This window comes from Giraffa tippelskirchi, chromosome 7 (assembly GCF_054371585.1).
Source record: "Giraffa tippelskirchi isolate mGirTip1 chromosome 7, T2T-mGirTip1v1.2.pri, whole genome shotgun sequence".
NCBI lineage: Eukaryota > Metazoa > Chordata > Mammalia > Artiodactyla > Giraffidae > Giraffa > Giraffa tippelskirchi.
In genome coordinates this window covers 67,486,536-67,510,304 of record NC_137281.1, presented here as the reverse complement: position 1 = coordinate 67,510,304, position 23,769 = coordinate 67,486,536, and the positions used below count along the sequence as shown (strand labels likewise).

At 38.6% G+C, this 23,769-nt stretch overlaps 2 pseudogenes; both read right to left on the bottom strand.

Annotated features, from left to right (window-relative positions):
• Positions 1-884: 884 nt before the first annotated feature.
• On the bottom strand, positions 885-1,804 carry LOC145512142 (olfactory receptor 5D14-like; annotated as a pseudogene).
• A 16,050-nt stretch (positions 1,805-17,854) lies between these two features.
• LOC145513791 (olfactory receptor 5D3-like) lies at positions 17,855-21,178 on the bottom strand (annotated as a pseudogene).
• Between the last annotated feature and the right edge of the window lie 2,591 nt (positions 21,179-23,769).

Here is a 23,769-nt window from a genome sequence, read left to right as displayed (position 1 = left end):
AAGAAGAGAGTCTCATGACAAAAACACAAAACCAAAATCGATAAAGAGCATCATTGGCAGTGACTCTTTATATGTACGGGAAACACATTCACAGGAAAGCTACTTTGCATATTTGTTTATCTTAGACTTATAGACTTGGAAGGTGTTTTAAATCATTGATTTAAATGTAAAAATTTATTGGAATTTATTTCATAGTCATTAGTCATAATTTATTTTTAATAAATTTATTTATTTTAGTTGGGTGTTAATTACTCTACAATATTGTAGTGGTTTTTGCCATACATTGACATGAATCAGCCATGGGTTTACATGTGTTCCCCATCCTGAACCCCCATCCCATCCCTCTGGGTCATCCCATTGCCCCAGCCCTGAGCATTTGTCTCATGCATCGAACCTGGAATGGTGGCTAATTTGAGTAATATAAATATGCAGTTCCGTTTGATGAACTGTATTTAAACCACATAAAACAACATTTTAGAAGAATAGTAGAAAGGTGGAATGACATCAACAATATGTTAAATTTTCTAACTTTCAAATTTCATTGTTTTAATCAAATTTATTCTATGTGGAAGAATAGTAGGCATGTTTAATAGTTATATAATAAGCAGTACTTAATACTAAGTACATAATTAGGATACATAATTGCTCATTCATTTATTCATTCATGTTTAAACAAATATAGGCTTATCCAGAGATAAGTACTATTTTAGGTACTGCAGGAAGAAAGAAAGAATGTTCCTTGTCAAAAATTTATACTTAAGGGGAACAATTTAATAGATTAATATCTTAGTCATCATAAAAACCTCATGTAAATATATGCTACACATCTTGGAAGGCTCTTTTCCCATTGTTAATGGAGACTGAAGACATCTTTGGACATTGGTTCAGTGAAATGAGGCTTTTGTGTCTATTAATTTTCAGAAGGCATCTTTCACATCTTTATTCCTCAGGCTATAGATCAGAGGGTTCAGCATGGGGTTGACCACTGTATAGAACACAGAAGCCACCTTGATGGTTTGTTGAGAGTTCTTGGAATTGGGCACACAGTAGAGAGAAAGAATGGTCCCGTGGAAGATGGTAATGGCAGTCAGGTGAGACGCACAGGCGGAGAAAGCTTTGCGACGTCCACTGACAGAACGGATGTTTAGCACAGTGACAGAAATAAAGACATAGGAAGTGAGGATGATCAGAAGTGTACTCACCTCATTGAAGGTGGTGAAGCCAAAGAGCAGCAGGTGGGGGATGTGTGTATTGGAACTTGAGACAGCGATGAGAGCAGTGTATTCACAGAAAGAGTGGTTGATCATCTTCTGTCCAGAAAAGTTTAATTGGAAGGCATAGCAAAGAAGTACCAATGGGCCAAACATGCCCCAGATATATGACCCAGCCACCAGCAGGGCACACAGCCTCTGTGACATGACCACTGTGTAAAGCAGAGGGTTAGAGGGCCACGAAGCGGTCATAGGTCATCACTACCAGTAAGAAGGACTCAATCACCACAGCAGTGCAGGATAGGAAGTACTGCAGCATGCAGCTAGTGTAGAAGATGCTCTTATCAGCCATGACCAAGTTCTCGAGCAGCTTGGGAGTAACAAAAATCAACAAAAGAAAGATGACTAAGGAAAAAGTACATGGGAGTGTGAAACTTAGGGTTAATTTTGATGATTACCATCATGCCCAGATTTCCTACCACGGTGATAATGTACATGATCAGAAACACTAGGAAGAGAGGAATCTGAAGCTCTGGGTAATCTGTGAAACCTAAGAGGGCAAACGTCTCCAGACTCAGATTTCTTGCAGTCATCACTACAATGCCTTTGAAAAGAGAGGATGGGAGAAGGGAGTTTTTCTTGACAAAGAGGAGATTTACAGAAATAAGTGAAAATCATATTATGACTTTCTATGATGGGCAAAGTAAAATGAAAGGAGTTATTAGTTCTAACTTTTTCCATTTACAACATTCCTTATATAGATAACTACTGTGGATGGATCTACCAATCCAACTGAGTCTCTGAACTGTTTTTGCATATCCATTGCAGCTGGTATTTTCCTAAGGAATACTTAACACATTGAAATGAGTACATTCACTCATCAGCAAGTAGCATAGTATGCACATAACTGATAGAAAACATTTTCACATGAAGGCATAAGAGAATGAAAGTGTCTAAGAAAAATGTGAGGTGTTTGCCTCAAAGAACAACATATATTGTTACTGTATTTTGCTTGCATACACAAATCAACTAAAGCCTTTAAGAGAATATGTTTGTCTTCTAAGTATCAACAAAAATAATAAAGACATCTAAGAAGAGAGCATAGCAATCCCATTTTAGCATGTTTTGTTCAGTAAAGGATACTTCTCTCCTGGGACAGCTTCACTGATGAGGAGGACGATGACTCGTTTTGAATTGTAAGTAGAGTGTACACTTTATCAGGATTTATAGCTTATGGCTTAACTTCTATCACAGACCTAGACATTGTATACATGTCTCTTAAGGGTCTCAAGATTTATCAGGTAGGAGTTCTCTCAGAATTAACTACTTCTCATTTTTGTAAAAGTTTATATACCAATTTAAACTACACATAAATAATTATGTATAAACATCCATTTCCTTGTAGCAAGTTTATTCTCTTCTTTGTGAAATAGTTGTCAGTTGTCTTGAAGCATGATTGTTAATTTCTTTCTTTAATATTATTGGACTCAGAATTGGATAGCATTTACAGTAATTCAACATAAAAAGAAAAGTGAAAAGAAGACCTCAGTTACGATTTCAAGAAAATAATATTTTTACTTGTCATAAAAAACTTGAAAAACTTACCTGCAAAAGAGAAACAGGTCACCACCGTGCTGTTTCTCTGTGGGCTGAGTGTAAGTGGGAGACCAAGGCTCTTACATCTAAGTCTGTAGCCCTGGGGACTGAAACCCGGGAGGATCACTCACAACATTTTCCTCACAAGCATCAAAACAAATCATTAAGGCAAATGGCAGGTCTCATACCGTTTTTAATGACTAGAAGTTTTTTGGAATTACACAAAAAATTGTGGCTTGAAATTGGCTGCTAAGCTTTGTTTCCATGTAATTAAAATGCCTCCTGGAATGAATAACACTAAATTAAAACTAAGGTAAAAGAGCCATATATATATAAAATGATGTCTAGAATTGGAAGTTTATTTACACAGTTTTCTTTGCAATTTGGTTTGTCTGTTTCTTGAGTGTATATTTAATATCTATTCTTTCTTGGATTTACTTACCATTTACCAAAAAAATTTAAAAGATTCAGATATAATTTTCCAACATTTTTTCACACCTGATATGCCCAGTGCTGTAATTATTTTCCTAGAAAGCATCTTGTCAGAGATATATTTCATGTTTGAGTTGTAACGAGCGGGACACAAGTCAATTCACAGTCAGCTACCCTTTGTGTAACGGGATACCCTATGATGTACAGGGAAGGCTGACGTGCTGCAGTCCATGCGGTCGCAGAGTCGGACACAACTGAGTGACTGAACTGGACTGATGATGGAATCATTAATATTTGATTTCCACCCAATTGAAATCAGGCAAAGACACTACCCTGGTCTTTCTGTCTTCGTGGCTGAACTCACTGTTGACCTCTTCCCTCATCTGTTTATATAAAATATCTAAGACGTTAAAAACATTGCATCTTCCATATAGCTCACACAACAATTTGCCAGTTCTGTGAAACTGTACCCCTTTTATCTGTAAATCAGTTTGTGAAAAGTGATCTAGGTGATTTTTGAATAATATAATAATATTCAAATAGGCCTTTATTTTACATTTCAATATAAGTGTGTCAGTTTTGATTGACAAATGAGAGAGGAATTTAGGTTTACCTCTGCCAGTTTTCTGAAACAGCATAATTTACTCTCCTCTAGTGTAACTGCATCCAGAATAACTAGATTGCTCTCCTCTAGTATGGTATAACTATAACCTATAACATTACCCTTGTAGGATTAAGGAAAAGCTCCAGAGGCATCCATACCATGACCACTTTTTCCCATGATTTTCCTAGAGAGAGGTCAGTCTAGTAATACAAAGCTGCTTTGAAAATACTAATGTCCTGGATTTCTGATTTTCTTGTGATATTCTTGCCCCATATCTTTGGCTGAGAGATTAATCAATATATTAAGTTGTCATATCCATTTATCCTCTGATCATGCATCTTTTAAAGTTTCAATATTTAGAAAGATTGCTGTATTAGTTTCCTATTGTTACTATCAAAAATTTACCACAAACTTGGTGGTTTATAACAATACATAATTATTATCTTGCTGGCAAGAGGTCCAAAATGAGTCCTATGGAGCTTGAGACAAGGAATACGCGCAGCTCTTTCCTCCTGGAGTTTCCAGGAACCATTCATCCTTCTCTTTTTCCTGCTTCTGGTGGCTGCTGATATTCCTTGACTTGCAGCAGCCTCACTCCAGCCTCTGGTCCATTGTCACATTTTCATCTCCCTTGTAACAAATCTCCTTCACCTGCCTCTTGTAAAGACATTTATATTTAGTACTCAGATAATTTTCCTATCTCAAAGTCCTTATGACAGCTGTAAAGTCCCCTTATAATAGAAGATCACACTCACAGATTCCAGAGTTTACAGCTTGAGTGACTTTCAGTTCAGTTCAGTCGCTCAGTCGTGTCCGACTCTTTGCAACCCCATGAACCACAGCACATCAGGCCTCCCTGTCCACCACCAACTCCCTGAGTCCACCCAAGCCCATGTCCATTGAGTCGGTGAGGCCATCCAGCCATCTCATCCTCTGTGGTCCCCTTCTCCTCCTGCCCTCAATCTTTCCCAGCATCAGAGTCTTCTCTTCTCCAATGAGTCAGCTCTTCGCATCAGGTGGCCAAAGTATTGGAGTTTCAGCTTCAACATCAGACCTTCAAATGAACATCCAGGACTGATCTCCTTTAGGATGGACTGGTTGGATCTCCTTGCAGTCCAAGGGATTCTCAAGAGGCTTCTACAACACCACAGTTCAAAAGCATCAATTCTTCGGCATTCAGTTTTCTTCACCGTCCAACTCTCACATCCATACATGACCACTGGAAAAACCATAGCCTTGACTAGACGGACCTTTGTTGGCAAAGTAATGTCTCTGCTTTTAAATATGCTATCTATGTTGGTCATAACTTTCCTTCCAAGGAGTAAGCATCTTTTAATTTCATGGTTGCAATCACCATCTGCAGTGATTTTGGAGCCCAGAAAAATAAAATCAGCCACTGTTTCCACTGTTTCCCCATCTATCTGCCATGAAGTGATGGGACCGGATGCATGGTCTTAGTTTTCTGAATGTTGAGCTTTAAGCCAACTTTTTCATCCTCCTCTTTCACTTTCATAAAGAGGCTCTTTAGTTCTTCTTCACTTTCTGCCATAAGGGTGGTGTGATCTGCATATCTGAGGTTATTGATATTTCTCCCAGCAATCTTGATTCCAGCTTGTGCTTACTCCAGCCCAGCGTTTGTCATGATGTACTGTGCATGTAAGTTAAATAAGCAGGGTGACAATATACAGCCTTGACATACTCCTTTGTCTATTTAGAACCAGTCTGCTGTTCCATGTAAGTTCTAACTGTTATTTCCTGACCTGCATACAGGTTTCTCAAGAGGCAGGTCAGGTGGTCTGGTATTCTCATCTCTTTCAGAATTGTCCACAGTTTATTGTGATCCACACAGTCAAAGGCTTTGGCATAGGCAATAAAGCAGAAACAGATGTTTTTCTAGTACTCTCTTGCTTTTTTGATGATCCATCGGAAGTTGGCAATTTGGTCTCTGGTTCTTCTGCTTTTTCTAAAACCAGCTTGAACATCTGGAAGCTCACGGTTCAGGTATTGCTGAAGCCTGGCTTGAAGAATTTTAAGCATTACTTTATAGCGTGTGAGGTGAGTGCAATTGTGCAGTAGTTTTAGCATTCTTTGGCATTGCCTTTCTTTGGGATTGGAATGAAAACTGACCTTTTCCAGTTCTGTGGCCACTGCTGAGTTTTCCAGATTTGCTGGCATATCGAGTGCAGCTCTTTCACAGCAGCATCTTTGAGGATTTGAAATAGCTCAACTTGAATTCCATCACCTCCACGAGCTTTGTTCGTAGTGATGCTTCATAAAGCCCACTTGACCTCACATTCCAGGATGTCTGGCTCTAGGTGAGTGATCACACCATCGTGATTATATGGGTCATGAAGATCTTTTTCGTACAATTCTCTTGTGTATTCTTGCCACCTCTTCTTAATATCTTCTGCTTCTGTTAAGTCCCTACCATTTCTGTCCTTTATTGAACCCATCTTTGTATGAAATGTTCCCTTGGTATCTCTAATTTTCTTGAAGAAATCACTAGTCTTTCTCATTCTATTGTTTTCCTCTATTTCTTTGCATAGTTCACTGAGGAAGGTTTTCTTATCTCTCCTAGCTAACCTTTGGAACTCTGCATTCAGATGGGAATATCTTTCCTTTTCTCCTTTGCTTTTCACTTCCCGTCTTTTCACAGCTATTTGTAAGACCTCCTCAGATAGCCATTTTGCTTTATTGCTTTTCTTTTCCTTGGGGATTGTCTTGATTCCTGTCTCCTGTACAACGTCACGAACCTCCATCCATAGTTCAAAAGGCATTCTATCTATCAGATCTAGCCCTTTAAATCTATTTCTCACTTCTACTGTATAGTCATAAGGGATTTGATTTAGGTCATAACTGAATGGTCTAGTGGTTTTCTTCACTTTCTTCAATTTCAGTCTGAATTTGGCAATAAAGAGTTCATGATCTGAGCCACAGTCAGCTCCTGGTCTTGTTTTTGCTGACTCTATAGAGCTTCTCCTTCTTTGACTGCAAAGAATATAATCAATCTGATTTCGGTGTCGACCATCTGGTGATGTCCATGTGTAGAGTTTTCTCTTGTGTTGTTGGGAGAGGGTGTTTGCTATTACCAGTGTGTTCTCTTGGCAGAACTCTATTAGCCTTTCCCTGATTCATTCTGTACTGCACGGCCAAATTTGCCTGTTACTCCAGGTGTTTCCTGACTTCCTACATTTGCATTCCAGTCCCCTATAATGAAAACGACATCTTTTTTGGGTGTTAGTTCTAGAAGATCTTGTAGGTCTTCATAGAACTGTTCAACTTCAGCTTCTTCAGCGTTACTGGTCGGGGCATGGACTTGGATTACTGTGATATTGAATTGTTTGCCATGGAAACGAACAGAGATCATTCTGTCGTTTTTGAGATTGCATCCGAGTACTGCATTTCAGAATGTTTTGTTGACTCTGATGGCCACTCCATTTCTTCTAAGGGATTCCTGCCCACAGTAGTAGATATAATGGTCATCTGAGTTAAATTCACCCATTCTAGTCCATCTTAGTTCACTGATTCCTAGAATGTCGACGTTCACTCTTGTCATCTCCTGTTTGACCACTTCCAATTTGCCTTGATTCATGGACCTAACATTCCAGGTTCCTATGCAATATTGCTCTTCACAGCATCAAATCTTGCTTCTATCACCTGTCCCATTCACAACTGGGTATTGTTTTTGCTTTGGTTCCATCCCTTCATTCTTTCTGGAGTTATTTCTCCACTCATCTCCAGTAGTATATTTGGCACCTACTCACCTGGGGAGTTCACCTTTCAGTGTCCTATCTTTTTGCCTTTTCATACTGTTCATGGGGTTCTTAAGGCAAGAATATTGAAGTGGTTTGCCAATCCTTTCTCCAGTGGACCACATTCTGTTAGACCTCTCCACCATGACGCGTCCATCTTGGGTGGCCCCACACGGCATGGCTTAGTTTCATTGAGTTAGGCAAGGCTGTGGCCCATGTGATCAAATTGGCCAGTTGTCCATGACTGTAGTTTCAGTCTGTCTGCCCCCTGATCCCCTCTCTCAGTGCCTCTCTGAGTGACTTTGGGAGCTATTATTCAGTCTATCACAGTTATTCTCTAATTTTATTTTATTTTATTATTTTTTTTTTTTATAAATTTATTTATTTTAGTTGGGGGCTAATTACTTTACAATATTGTAATAGTTTTTGCCATACATTGACATGAATCAGCCATGGGTTTACATGTGTTCCCCTTCCCGGACCCCCCACCCACCTCCCTCCCCATCCCATCCCTCTGGATCATCCCATTGCCCCGGCCCTGAGCCCTTGTCACATGCATCGAACATGGAATGGTGCTCTGTTTCACATATGACACTACACATTCTCTAATTTTATAATGAGAAGACTTTTTAAGTATTATGTATTTGTGTGTATATATATGTATGTACTTGTGTATTTATGTGCTTACACTGTCATGCGTGTATTTATCTATCTTCTTCTTCCATTAATCTACACAAAGTATTGGACAATGATACTCATTATGAGGAAATAACCACCCCTGCCTCTCAGGACTTTGCTGCTGTTATAGTCCTCTACTGTTTCTACACTTATTTGAAAATTTTGTCTTCTATTTGTATCATCTTCTCCATTTAATAAAGAGATGAAATTTGCTACTTTCTTATTTTTCCCACCTTTATTGAGGCATACTATTTTCTAGCTTTATTAACTTATAACATTATATAATTTTAATGTGTACAATGCGATGATTTGATATACACATGTATTGAGAAACATTACAATAAAGTTAGTTAATGTATCTGTCCTCTCACTTAGTTACAAGTATGTGTGTGGTGAGAGCATTAAGATCAACTCTTTAGAAACTTTCAAGTATACACTAGAGTATTTTTTAACTACAGTCACAATGCTGTACATTAGATCTTCAGAACTTATTGTCTTCTTTTTTTTTGTTCTGATAAGCTTTATTTTTAATTTATTTATTTTAATTGGAGGCTAATTTCTTTACAATATTGTGGTGGTTTTTGCCATACATTGACATGAATCAGCCATGGGTGTACATGTGTTCCCCATCCTGAACTCCCTTCCCAATTCCTTTCCCATCCCATCCCTCAGGGTCATCCCAGTGCACCAGCCCTGAGCACCCTGTCTCATGCATCGAACCTGGACTGGCAAACTTATTGTCTTATAACTGGAAGTTGCACCCTTAGACCAATATCTCCCTGCTTTCCTCACTCCCTAACCCTTGAAAACCACCATTAAACTCTGCTTCTATGAGCTTATTTTTTCTGATTCCACATATAAGTGAGATCACATGGCATTTGTCTTTCTTTGTCTTAGTTTATTAAGCATATCACCCTTCAGATTCATCCATGTTGTTGCAAATGGCAGGATCTCCTTCTTTTCTATGCCTGAATAATATTATATATTATTATACATACTCATAAAATTCTTAATCCTTTCATCTGTCAATGGACACTTATGATCTTGTATGGTTTCCATGCTTGGCTATTGTGAATAATGCTGCAATAAATGTAGGGGTGCAGATATCTCTTCAAGATAAAGTGATTTCATTTCCTTTGGATGTGTACTCAAAAGCGAGATTACCAGATCATACGGTAGTTCTATGTTCATTATTATGTACCTTTTTCTATACAATCACCAGCAGTGCACCAAGATTCTGTTTTCTCTTTGCTAGTAGCAAATTCTTGCTAGCATTTTCTCTCCTCTTTTTTTTGTTTTTGTCTTTCTGTTTAGTTTTTGGATAATAGCCATTCTTAAAAAGGTGTTGCTGCTGCTGAGTCTCTTCAGTCGTGTCCGACTCTGTGCGATCCCATAGACAGCAGCCCACCAGGCTCCCCCGTCCCTGGGATTCTCCAGGCAAGAACACTGGAGTGGGTTGCCATTTTCTTCTCCAATGCATGAAAGTGGAAAGTGAAAGTGAAGTCGCTCAGTCATGTCCGACTCTTGACGACCCCATGGACTGCAGCCTACGAGGCTCCTCTGTCCATGGAATTTTCCAGGCAAGAGTACTGGAGCGAGTTGCCACTTCCTTCTCCAAAAGGTGTTAGGTGATATTTCATTTTGGGTTTAATTTGTATTTCCCTAATTATCAGTGATGTTGAACATATCTTCATGTATCTTTTGGCTATGTGTATGTTTTCTTTGGAAATAAGCTGCTTCTCTTCTGGAAAAAAATACCATTATAATTATGTTGTAAATCAAGGTGACTCTGCCTTGTGGCTAGGACTTTAATTTTTTCAGTGAGTTAAACGTTTCAAAATACTAAATAGTAAGGTCAGTTAAAGAGCAGTTTCATCTTTAAATTTTCTAGAACCTGCTTTTTTCTTTACCAATATATCATTGGATAAGAACAATTTACCATTCACAGCACTTCTAAATCTTCTACATGTCAAATGTCTAAATGGTTTTGGATTTACACCAGAGATTTCTGTCACACTGATTATAAACAAGAAAACTAAATATGAAGATAGGTTGTTTTATCTACTCCAAACTCCCTGAGCATCAAAAGATAACTGCTTCTTAGAAAAAGATATTTTGTACTTTCAATGATCTCCCTTGGGGAAGAAATAAAGAACACTGAAACTTTCAATTGTGACTTTTCTTTCTTGTTGAAGCACTGAGAGGTCGATCTAAAAAGAAAAAAAAAAAACATTTGCTTATTTATTTTTCTTAGAGCACTACATCACAGATCAAAGATCCTTTCATAACCTCCTGGCAGTTCAGCTCAGTTCAGTTCAGTCACTCAGTCATGTCCGACTCTTTGCGACCCCATGGACTGAAGCATTCCAGGCCTCTGTCCATCACCAACTCCTGGAGTTTACCCAAACCCATGTCCATTGAGTCGGTGATGCCATTCAACCATCTCATCCTCTGTCTTCTCTTGCCCTCAATCTTTCCCAGAATCAGGGTCTTTTCCAATGAGTCAGCTCTTCGCATGAGGTGGCCAAAGTATTGGAGTTTCAGCTTCAACATCAGTCTTTCCAATGAACACCCAGGACCGATCTCCTTTAGGATGACAGTTCATTCCCCTCTTATTCCTTGGTGATTAACTTCATCTATAATTTGGTTATTTTCACTCCCATGATATGGTTTATTTTGTACTTATGTGAATATTTATAGTCAAGATATATAGTATTCACTGTACTTTTGAATATAAATGAGATTGAATGATATTTATGTTAACTGGTATATTTTTCTAATGTAATAATTTTAACTTATACAGTATTTAATTGTGTGACTGTACCATTTTTTAAATGTCCATTAAGGCTATTTCCATTTTTTGCTATTGCAATCTATAAGCAGCTGAATTTTCTTACACATCTTTTTGTGCATATATATTTGAGTTTTCCAGAGCAGCGATTTGGAATGATTTTTCATCTGATGACATACACAGAAAAAAAAAAAAAAAACCTGTTGGATACACAAGGAAAACTGAAGATGATTTGCTTCACATGTTTTCTCAGTTTTATCACCTCTTTACTGTATTTTCCTAATTATTTTGCCACAGATATTGTGATATTGATATTTAGTAGATACTGATTGTAGATATTGATCTTCAGCTTCTTAAATATATTTAATTTTTTTCTCTCATTCTGAGGCTTCTTTTTAATGTTTCCATGTCCTTCAGTAGAACATACATTAACTCTAACATGGTGCATTTATTTTGATTTTTAATATTTACCTACTCGATATGCCAGCAAATTTGGAAAACTCAGCAGTGGCCACAGGACTGGAAAAGATCAGTTTTTGTTCCAATCCCAAAGAAAGGTAATGCCAAAGAATGCTCAAACCACCACACAATTGCACTCATCTCACATGCTAGTAAAGTAATGCTCAAAATTCTCCAAGCCAGGCTTCAACAATACGTGAACCGTGAACTTCCAGATGTTCAAGCTGGTTTTAGAAAAGGCAGAGGAACCAGAGATCAAATTGCCAATATCCAATGGATCATCGAAAAAGCAAGAGAGTTCCAGTAAAACATCTATTTCTGCTTTATTGCCTATGCCAAAGCCTTTGACTGTGTGGATCACAATAAACTGTGGACAATTCTGAAAGAGATGGGAATACCAGACCATCTGACCTGTCTCTTGAGAAACCTGTATGCAGGTCAGGAAGCAACAGTTAGAACTGGACATGGAACAACAGACTGGTTCCAAATAGGAAAAGGAGTACGTCAAGGCTGTATATTGTCACCCTGCTTATTTAACTTATATGCAGAGTACATCATGAGAAACGCTGGGCTGGAAGAAACACAAGCTGGAATCGAGATTGCCGGGAGAAATATCAATAACCTCAGATATGCGGATGACACCACCCTTATGGCAGAAAGTGAAGGAGAACTAAAAAGCCTCTTGTTGAAAGTGAAAGAGGAGAGTGAAATAGTTGGCTTAAAGCTCAACGTTCAGAAAACTAAGATCATGGCATCTGGTCCCATCACTTCATGGGAAATAGATGGGGAAACAGTGGAAACAGTGTCAGGCTTTATTTTTTGGGGCTCCAGAATCACTGCTGATGGTGACTGCAGCCATGAAATTAAAAGACGCTTACTCCTTGGAAGGAAGGTTATGGTCAACCTAGATAGCATATTTAAAAGCAGAGACATTCCTTTGCCAACAAAAGTCCATCTAGTCAAGGCTATGGTTTTTCCAGTGGTCATGTATGGATGTGAGAGGTGGACGGTGAAGAAAGCTGAGCGCCGAAGAATTGATGCTTTTGAACGGTGGTGTTGGAGAAGACTCTTGAGAGTCCCTTGGACTGCAAGGAGATCCAATCAATCCATCCTAAAAGAGATCAATCCTGGGTGTTCATTGGAAGGTCTGATGTTGAAGCTGAAACTCCAATACTTTGGCCACCTCATGCGAAGGGTTGACTCACTGGAAAAGACCCTAATGCTGGGTAGGATTGGGGGCAGGAGGAGAAGGGGATGACAGAGGATGAGATGGTTGGATGGCATCACTGACTCGATGGACATGGGTTTGGGTAGACTCCAGGAGTTGGTAATGGACAGAGAGGCCTGACGTGCTGCAATTCATGGGGTCACAAACAGTCGGACATGACTAAGCGACTGAAGTATAACTATGAACTCTGAATTCATAGTTTTTTCATTACCTTGAGAGAGACCAACTTTTATAAGAATTTTTAATTGAAACATTAGCATAACAAGTAAGTATAATTGCTTAATGAGAGATTTTCACAGACTTTCTACAGGATATTTACATACTTCAGACACTTTTTCTTGTGAATAATACATAATTTTTCTGGAACCCAAATATTTTTGAGGTTCTATACTTCAGGAATACTAGTAGTACTATTTCAAGCTTTCCAATAAACACAATCATCACTTGGTAGGTGACTCAAAGCAGTTTAGCTAGAAATATGTGGAATGATCCAGTATCATTTTGGGTTTTAATTCAAGTTATAAGCAAATTTCTCTAATTGTGGTGGACCAGAATCAACCTAATCAGGGATATTATTTATCAATTATATCTAGCACCCTACAAGTTTGAATTTCTGGGTCCAAGTAATTCAAATGAACCAATATTACCTAAACTATTAACTACATTACTGAATAAACTCTTCAGATTTTCTGAAATCTCTGTTAGCTTAGAAAGGGAAAGATCCCTAAATTGAACATGACCAGTTTTAATAAACTACATTCAAGGCCTAATTATGAGACATTTTTGATAATGGAAGTGTCATTTCTGTGGTTCTGAAAATTGCAAGAGTCAATGTTTATAGAACATGCAACTACAACTAAACACTTAAAATTAGACAAATAAATATATTCCAAGGTACAGTACTCAACAATAGAAGCATTTATATAAGTATGGTTATTTTTTATTTTTCAGTGTATTATTTATGTTATTTTATCTTTTTAAATTTCATGTGACAACTATATTCATTAAAGAGATATCACCTAGATGAAGTGTTAGTCATTTAGTCTTTTTTTTTAAATTACTTTATCTATTTTTTAACTTTACAATATTGTATTTGTTTTGCCATACATTGACATGAATCCACCATGGGTGTACATGTTCTCCCCTTCCAGAACCCCCCTCCCACCTCCCTCCCTATCCCATCCCTCTGGGTCATCTCAGTGCACCAGCCCGGAGCACCCTGTGTCATGCATCGAACCTGGACTGGCGATTCGTTTCACATATGATAATTTACGTGCTTCGGTGCCATTCTCCCATATCCTCCCGCCCTCTCCCTCGATCATAGAATCCATAATACTGTTCTATTTATCCGTGTCTCTTTTGATGTCTCGCATATAGGGTTATCTTTACCGATTAACTAAATACCATATATATGTGTTAGTATACTGTATTGGTGTTTTTCTTTCTGGCTTACTTCACTCTGTATAATAAGCTCCAGTTTCAACCACCTCTTTAGAACTGATTCTGATGTATTCTTATTAACAGCTGAGTAATATTCCATTGTGTATGTGTACCACAGCTTCCTTATCCATTCATCTGCTGATGGGCATCTAGGCTGCTTCCATGTCCTGGCTAATATAAACAGTGCTGTGATGAACATTGGGGTACACGTGTCTCTTTCAAGTCTGGTTTCCTCAGGGTGTATGCCCAGCAGTGGGATTGCTGGGTCATATGGCAGTTCTATTTCCAGTTTTTTGAGGAATCTCCACACTGTTCTCCATAGTGGCTGTACCAGTTTGCCTTCCCACCAACAGTGTGAGACAGTTCTCTTTTCTCCACACCCTCTCCAGCATTTATTGCCTGTAGACTTTTGGATAGCAGCCATTCTGACGGGCGTGAAATGGTACCTCATTGTGGTTTTGATTTGCATTTCTCTGATAATGAGTGATGTTGAGCATCTTTTCATGTCTTTGTTAGCCATCTGTATGTCTTCTTTGGAGAAGTGTCTGTTTAGTTCTTTGGCCCAATTTTTGATTGGGTCATTTATTTTTCTGGAATCGAGCTGCAGGTGTTGCTTGTATATTTTTGAGGTTAATTCTTTGTCTGTTGCTTCGTTTGCTATTATTTTCTCCCATTCTGAAGGCTGTCTTTTCACCTTGCGTATAGTTTCCTTTGTTGTGCAAAAGCTTTTAATTTTAATCAGGTCCCATTTGTTTATTTTTGCTTTTATTTCCGATATTCTGGGAGGTGGGTCATGGAGGATCCTGCTGTGATTTATGTCGGAGAGTGTTTTGCCTATGTTTTCCTCTAGGAGTTTTATAGTTTTTGGTCTTACATTTAGATCTTTTATCCATTTTGAGTTTATTTTTGTGTATGGTGTTAGAAAGTGTTCTAGTTTCATTCTTTTACAAGTGGTTGACAAGTTTTCCCAACACCACTTGTGAAAGAGATTGTCTTTTCTCCATTGTATATTCTTGCCTCCTTTGTCAAAGATAAGGTGTCCATAGGTGCGTGGATTTATCTCTGGGCTTTCTATTTTGTTCCATTGATCTATATTTCTATCTTTGTGCCAGTACCATACTGTCTTGATGACTGTAGCTTTGTAGTAGAGCCTGAAATCAGGCAGGTTGATTCCTCCAGTTCCATTCTTCTTTCTCAAGATTGCTTTGGCTATTCAAGGTGTTTTGTATTTCCATACAAATTGTGAAATGATTTGTTCTAGATCTGTGAAAAATACCATTGGTAGCTTGATAGGGATTGCATTGAATCTATATATTGTTTTGTGTAGTATATTCATTTTCACTATATTGATTCTTATGATCCATGAACACGATATATTTCTCCATCTATTTCTGTCCTCTTTGATTTCTTTCACCAGTGTTTTATAGTTTTCTATATATAGGTTTTTTGTTTCTTTAGGTAGATATATTCCTAAGTATTTTATTCTTTTCATTGTGATGGTGAATGGAATTGTTTCCTTAATTTCTCTTTCTGTTTTCTCGTTGTTAGTGTATAGGAATGCAAGGGACTTCTGTGTGTTAATTTTATATCCTGCAACTTTACTGTATTCATTTCATCTTATCCATCTCTTTGTGACCCCATGGACTGTAGCCAGGCTACTCTGTCCATGGGATTCTCCAGACAAGCATACTGGAGTGGGTTGCCATTTCCCTCTCCAGGGGATCTTCCGAACCCAGGGATCAAACTTGTGTCTTCTTCATTGCAGGAGGATTCTTTACTAACTGAGCCACCAGGTAGGCTCCCTTACCTAGGTGAGCACAGTACTAATTATTATGAATTTAGTCAGAAATTTTCATTTCTTTTCATCTTTTATTCATCTGGCAGGTATTCATTGAAGGCCAAACTTGTTTCTGGGTAATTTTTTAGGCATTAGAGATATCAGATACAATAATAATACCAGAAATTTCTGCTCTCTTGGAGTGTATACAGGGAGAAGGAAATCAGAGATGAATAAATTGTTGCATGTATTAAACATATCATATATTTCTAGGAAAAAATATAAATCAAGTTTAAGGAATAAGGAGTGATTATCACATTATGTTAGTTGTTCAGAAAAGAACTTTCTTGGAAGGTGATAGTTGAATAGGTACATATATGATTTCATTGAAATATATTTATTAATGCTGGATTGAGCAGTAAAATATTTTGGAGTCTATTAACTTCCTTACAAGGTGTTTCATGTTTTTGTATTTCAAGTATTATGTCAGTGAGTATATCAGTATGTATACTGCATGTCAGTGAGTTCAGCGTGAAGATTAGCATGGTATAAAACAGACTCTACTTGAACGATTATTTATGAGCACTTGGAACTGAGCATACTATAGAGGGGCTTACCAGGTGGCGCTAGTGGTAAGGTACCTGCAGGAGACATAAGCGACTCGGGTTCAATTCCTGCGTCCAGAAGATCTCCTGGAGGAAGGCATGGCGACCCACTCCAATATTCTTACGTGGAGAATCTCATGGGCAGAGGAGCCTGGCGGCTACAGTTCAGGATCTCAAAGAGTCAGACACGAGTGAAGTGACTTAGCACACAGCATGCACATACTATAGAGAGAAGGGATGATGAAGTGTGGAAGGCACAGGTAGACAGGACTCTGTGATGCCCACAGGTAGAAAGTATCTTTAAAATAGTGACTGAAGTGAAAGCTAGGAAATGATGACTTTGAGCTTTCTTAATTCATTGAAGTGGCTAAAGTAAAACAAGATCCAAAAGGGCAGCAGAATATTCATATCAAATATGTTAACTATGATGGACTCACAGTAGGCAATACAACTGAAAAGATGAATGTAAGAAATAGCCTATGCTCAGCTGTAGCATCAGCCAGAAGGATGGAACACAGCTTCTGGGGCACAGGAGTTGTGTAAAGTGCAGGTTTACAAACAGCCAGGAAGCAGTTATGTACCAACAATACTAAAAATGAGTTTTTTTTTTTTTTTTTTTAAGAAAAGTGTGTGGTTTAGGAGGAAAGAGAGAGAAGTGGAATTCACATACCCTCCTTCCCTGAGTGTCTCTGTGTATCTTTTTCTGTCTCTTACAAGGACACTCATTGGATTTTGGGTTCACTTTAAGCTCATCTTGACTCTTACCTTTATTATATTTGCAAAGATCTTATTTTCAAATAAGGTGACGTTCTGAGTTCTGGGTGACATGGATATTTGGGAGACACTATTCACCCACAGCACTTCCATGGTGGCTCAGAAGGTAAAGAATTTCCCTGAAATGCAGGAAATCCAGATTCAAACCCTGGGTCAGGAAGATCCCCTGGAGAAGGCAATTGCTATCCACTCCATTATTCTTTCCTGGAGAGTTCCATGGACAGAGGAACCTGGCAGGCTATAGTCATGGGGCGGCAAAGAGTCAGACATGACTGAACAACTCACATTTTTACTTTTCATACACCTACACCACACATCATTTTACACATGATATACAACTATTTTATTTGACATTGTACTGAACAGAAGCTAAAAGATCAAATAGCCAATTTATGACTCTAAATTTATGACCTGGTGAGTTGACTACATAATATGAGTCATCATCTCTACAGGAAGATTTAATCAACACGATGTAATACATCAAATTTCTTTTGGACATACAGATCTTCAACCAAATTGTATTAAGTGATTAATTAATTTCCTGACACTCTCTTTCATATCTTTTTTCCTGAGGCTATAGATCAGAGGGTTCAGCATGAGACTCACCACTGTATAAAATATAGAACCTACTTTGACCATGAGCTATGAGTTTTTGGACCTGGGTACACAGTAAAGACACAAGATAGTCCCATAGAACATGGTGATGGTGGTCAGATGAGAGGCACAAGTAGAGAAGGCTTTTTGGCGCCCCCCAGCAGAGGGCATTTTTATGATAGTGGCAAAAATGGATATATAAGTAGTGAGGATAATTGCCAGGCTGCTCACCTCATTGAATATGGTGATGGCAAAACAGAGCACTTGGCTGATGAAGGGGTCAGAGCAGGAGACAGAGACAATGACAGAGTGCTCACAGAGAAAATTATTTATGATAGACCCACAGAAGATAAAGCCAGGAGAAAATAGGTGAGTGTCAGTGAAGAAACTACACCCCATGTGTAGGGACAGGCCACTAATGATGCACAGAGCTTTGGGGACATGACAACTGTGTAGAGTAGAGGCTTACAAACTGCCACAAACTGGTCATAGGCCATCATTGCCAACATGAATACCTCTGCCACTGCAAACATACAAGCCAAGAAGAATTGCATGATGCATCCCGTGAAAAAGATGGTTCTGTCTTACACAACCAAATTCTCCAAGAGTTTGGGTGTAACTGTGGTGGAATAGCAGAAAGTAACAAAGAACAAGTGACTGAGAAAAAAGTACATGGGGGTGTGGAGTTTGGGACTGACTCTGATGATGGTGATCATGACCAGGTTCCCCACCATGGTGACTGCATAGACGGTGAGGAAAACCAGGAACAAGGGAACCTGGAGGTCGGGATATTCTGAGAAGCCTAAGAGGGTGAACTTGGCTCCAGCACTCTGACTTCCTTCAGCAAACTGCTATGGTCTTTACATACCAGGACCTGGGGACTGGAGTCGACGAAAAGAAGGACATGTTGGACCCAAGTCTCGAGTGAAACAAGGGTGCTTTATTTGCAGAAACACATGTTTTTATGTCTTCATACAAGGCAGCTTTAGGCAGTAAAAAGATTGAGTAAACAAAGCCAAGCAAATAACAGTCTTCAAAGGGCCAGAAAGCATCCCATATCCTGAGTAAGAGGGGCATAACTGAAGAGATTACCTTTAAGTAAAAGGTTACTGAAGGGAGTCACTGAAAGGAATCCAAGCAGGTGCCCTTTCTCATGATCTCAGTCCTGAGAACTGCGTGTAGCTCTGCTCGTTCCTGTTTTCCAGGAACTAATAAGGAAGAGTGTCCCTGAGAAACGGCACACAAAAGAAGAAAATAACATATTAGATCCCTTAAAGTTGAACATCCCCTGACAATTTCCCCTTTTTTATTTTTTCATAATTGGGGGTGATTGTAGACATTTTTGTGAAAAAGGCCCTGACCAATTGAGTTTGTTTAGTTTGAACAATTTTAATTGAAAGGCACCGGTATACTGCAAATATGATCACCAGGATAATTATCAGCACTATAGCTCCAGATCCAATACTATGTGTAATGTTTTGAAACCATTTTCGAGGGTTTAGTCCAGATAACTGATCAGCTAGCTGTTCAGCTAAGGTTCCCAAATTGTTGGAAGAGGGTAGATTCTTAGAGAAGGTTTGGAAGATTTCCTTTTGCAACAATTGTACATTTAAGGAAGCGTTATTATGTATATCTTGCAAATGAAATTTGATTTGTTTCCAATTGTAAGCATTATGGTTGAACCGAACAGGAGTGATACAAAATTGAGTAGAATTCCAATCACAATGTAATAATACTTGTTTTTGTTAATCTATTAATTGATCTCCAACCCATTGGATGGCTGTTTTTAATTCCTGAATTTTATCCTGAACTTTTTCATCTATCTGAACCTGAGTGACTCATACAGTATGAGCATCTTTAGTCCAACTTTGAATAAAGTTTTATGTTTGAATTGAAGTTTGTAAAGCAGTGTCTGCAACAGCAGCAGTGGTGCAAATGGCTATTAACCCCAAAATGCCAAGAATTAGACATCCAATGAATCGCTTAGATCGTCGGAGTAATTTAGTGAGTAACCGGAAGGCAAGTCCTGCCATGGGACCCTCTTTCCAGGGTCGTTGGAGATCTACTGGCAACCATAAACTACGTTGAGATCAAAGAATCAAAAGGGATTCATTTTTTAGAAAAATAGAGAAATTAAGACAAGTATACAATATGCAATCTATACAAGTCACAGAACATAAAGTTTTATTAAATTGTAAGTTCCCTATGGCTATAACAAAAGGAAAGGGAGCACAAGCTTGTATAAAATATGAATGATTATAATGGAAGGAATAATTACTATGACTACGACTGGTCTCTGTGAAATAACCACTCCAAGTTCCAAGATTTTCAGTACTTGCAGCAAGTTTTCAGATGTCCCACTGTTTAGGCCCAATTCGTGTATCAAGGACGATTTGAGGGCTAGGAGGTGCCATTTTGTGGTCAAGTCAGACAAGGAGTCCTTTGTCATGGAAGTATTTCATTGAACTGTTGGCAATCTTCTATGCTACTTGAGTAACATAATCACACATAGTACTGTTAATATCATCTGAGCAGTTAGATAGCCATATACCATGGGGTTCCCAATCAACAATGGTGTAATTGGCCACAAACATTAATTTCCCTGATTTAGCTTGACATCTATCCCAATAAACAGGAGTATATTTAAAGTCCTTATAAGTAAACCCCTTACATTCCAACTTTTGTCCTTTTCCTAGAGTTTTGGTAGTATTGACATGGTTTTCACAAAAGGACAGGGCAGTAAACAGTCCAAGCAATGTGCAGAAGTTCCTTTTTGGAAGCAGGATGAAAGTCCACGTTTGTTGACAAACATTAATACATAATTCTGTTAGGGCCATGCATAAAGGAAGGTATTCATAGCTTAGAGAAATGTTAGTTAGTCTTCCTTCTTTCTCAGGATGAGAGAGCCCCTCCAAGTTCCAAGGAGGAGGCATATGTACTGAGTCATTAGTGGATATGATTGGTCCTATGTCTGTCCATTTTATAACCTGCGATAAAAGGGGGGTTAGGTATATAAGCCCAATAAGTGGGATTAATCAAGTCAGCCTGAGCAGGAGAAGCAAAAGCAAGCAAAGCAAGCATAACGACAAAAATATTTTCAGGATTCCGAGGCATTCCTTGTTGAGAAACCAGATTTTCAGCTTGATTAGTAAGGATTTTTATCTGTCCCCAAGTAGGGGGATCATAAGGTTGATGACGTCGAGTGTGGCATTTCTTGGAAATTTTTAAAGCCGCCATGACTTGTACTGGAAATTCCTTCACTTGGGGATTTTGCCATTTCTTCTCTATCTTGAATGCCAGTGGCTCCCCTGGGGTGGATCTTCTGAAGAGGGAGCCAACTGATTTCATTGAATCCACGTGGAGAAATACAAGCACACCCTTTTCCCTGTAATATCAATTATCCAGATTTCCATTGTTGAGTCAACCTGTCTTGATACCAAATGGTCAGAGGAAGAAAGGTGTCCTTCAATGTCTTGAAATGTTTTTCTGCTTTGGTCAAAATATCTCCTTGTGATAAGCTTAAAAGATTTAAAACAAATGAAGCTGTATTAACAATAGTTATAGGATTAAAGAATTTATTGCATTGAAATCTAGTAAAGTCTGCTCTGGATAGAAGATAGAAGTGTTCCTGTGTATTCCCCCTTTTTAAATATTTTTATTTGTAGTTGCAGTATGTGATGTGTTCATTCAACTATGTCTTGTGTTTGTGGATTATAAGGGATGTCTGTAATATGTTCTATAGAGAATGAATGTAAAAGTTGTTTGAATTGCCTAGAAGTATAGGCAGGGCCATTGTCTATTTTTATAGAACTAGGTGTTTTCATTATTGTAAAGCAAGTTAACAGGTGGATTATAACATGCTGTGTAGTTTCACCTTGGAGATGTGTGGCCCATATAAACCAAGAGTTTGTGTCTATTGAGAGATGTAAGAAGGAAGAGGAGGAAAGTTCAGGGCAATGAGTTACATTCATTTGCCATAGCTCATTGGATTGTAATCCTCGGAGACTGATATCTTGTGTAATGGGTTGAAGATGTAGGGGCCTACAAGGAGAGCAATTATTCACGATTTTTTTTTTTTAAACCCGGTTCCAAAATTTTAAATAGAAACTGTCTTCATCAGGGAACCAGGGATTATATTCAACCACTGTTTGGAGATAAGCCTCTACCTGCTGACGTGAAACCAAAAGTCCTTGAACCTTAAATAAATGATGAAGTAAAGTAGAAAAGTGGTGGGGCTTTCCAGCCATTTGTCCCATAACCCCACACTTACCGATCTCTGTAGGTCCTAACAGTCACTCCGTCCACTTGCCAAGGGCGTTCACCAGGTCCCTGTTTGGGCACCACTTGTTATGGTGTTTGTAGACCGGGACCTGGGGACTGGAGTCAACAAGAAGAGGGATGCAGGGTACCCAAGTCTCGAGTGAAACAAGGGTGCTTTATTTGCAGAAACGCATGTTTATATATCTTCATACAAAGAAGCTTTAGGCAGTAAAAAATTTGAGCAAAAACAAAGCCAAGCAAATAGCAATCTTCAAAGGGCCAAAACCATTCCATATCCTGAGTAAGAGGGGCATAACTGAATAGATTACCTTTAAGTAAAAGGTCACTGAAGGGAGTCACTGAAGGGAGTCACTGAAAGGAATCTAAACAGGTGCCCTTTCTCATGATCTCAGTCCTGAGAACTGCGTGTAGCTATGCTCGTTTCTGTTTTCCAGGAACTGATAAGGAATAGAGAGTCCCTGAGAAACAGTACACAAAAGGAGAAAATAACATATTGGATCTCTTAAAGTTGAACATCCCCTGACAGCAAACCACATAATTGTTGTTGGAGAAAATCTGAAATAGTGATAATAAAATGATAACAATGATAATGATGACAGTGCATGGATATCACATTTATTGTGTGGCAGACATTGTGTTCATGGGGTTCTCAAGGCAGACTTTATTTTTCTGGGCTCCAAAATCACTGCAGATTGTGATTGCAGCCATGAAATTAAAAGACACTTACTCCTTGGAAGGAAAGTTATGACCAAACTAGACAAAGCGGAGACATTACTTTGTCAACAAAGGTCCATCTAGTCAAGGCTGTGCTTTTTCCAGTAGTCATGTATGGATGTGAGAGTTGGACTGTAAAGAAAGCTGAGCACCGCAGAATTGATGCTTTTGAAGTATGATGCTGGAGAAGACTCTGGAGAGTCCCTTGGACTGCAAGGAGATCCAACCAGTCCATCCTGAAGGAAATCAGTCCTGAATATTCATTGGTAGGACTGATGCTGAGGCTGAAACTCCAATACTTTGGCCTCCTGATGCAAAAAGCTGACTCATTTGAAAAGACCCTGATTCTGGGAAAGATTGAGGGAAGGAGGAGAAGAGGATGACAGAGGATGAGATGGCTGGGTGGCATCACCGACTCAATGGACATGGGTTTGGGTGGACTCTGGGAGTTGGTGATGGACAGGGAGGCCTGGCGTGCTGCTATGGGGTCACAAAGAGTTGGACATGACTGAGCGACTGAACTGACTGACTGAGACATTGTGTTAAAATATTGGTACATTAGTTTTGACCACTAAATGAGATTTGTGAACTTAAAAACAAGCAGTCTCATATTTTACAAAAGGAAATGGAAGCATATATGAGTTAAGAAACTTGTTTGAATTAACATAGCCTGCTGGTGATGAGTTAAGTTGGAAGTGACCATGAGTGACAGAAATTGAATTTAGTTTAGAGTCAGAAAAAATATTTTCTATTGTGTCATAGAAAAACATGTTTTTCACAGTTCCATCATTCTGAAGGTCTGTGCTGTTTAATGGGAGTAACATAACAATAAA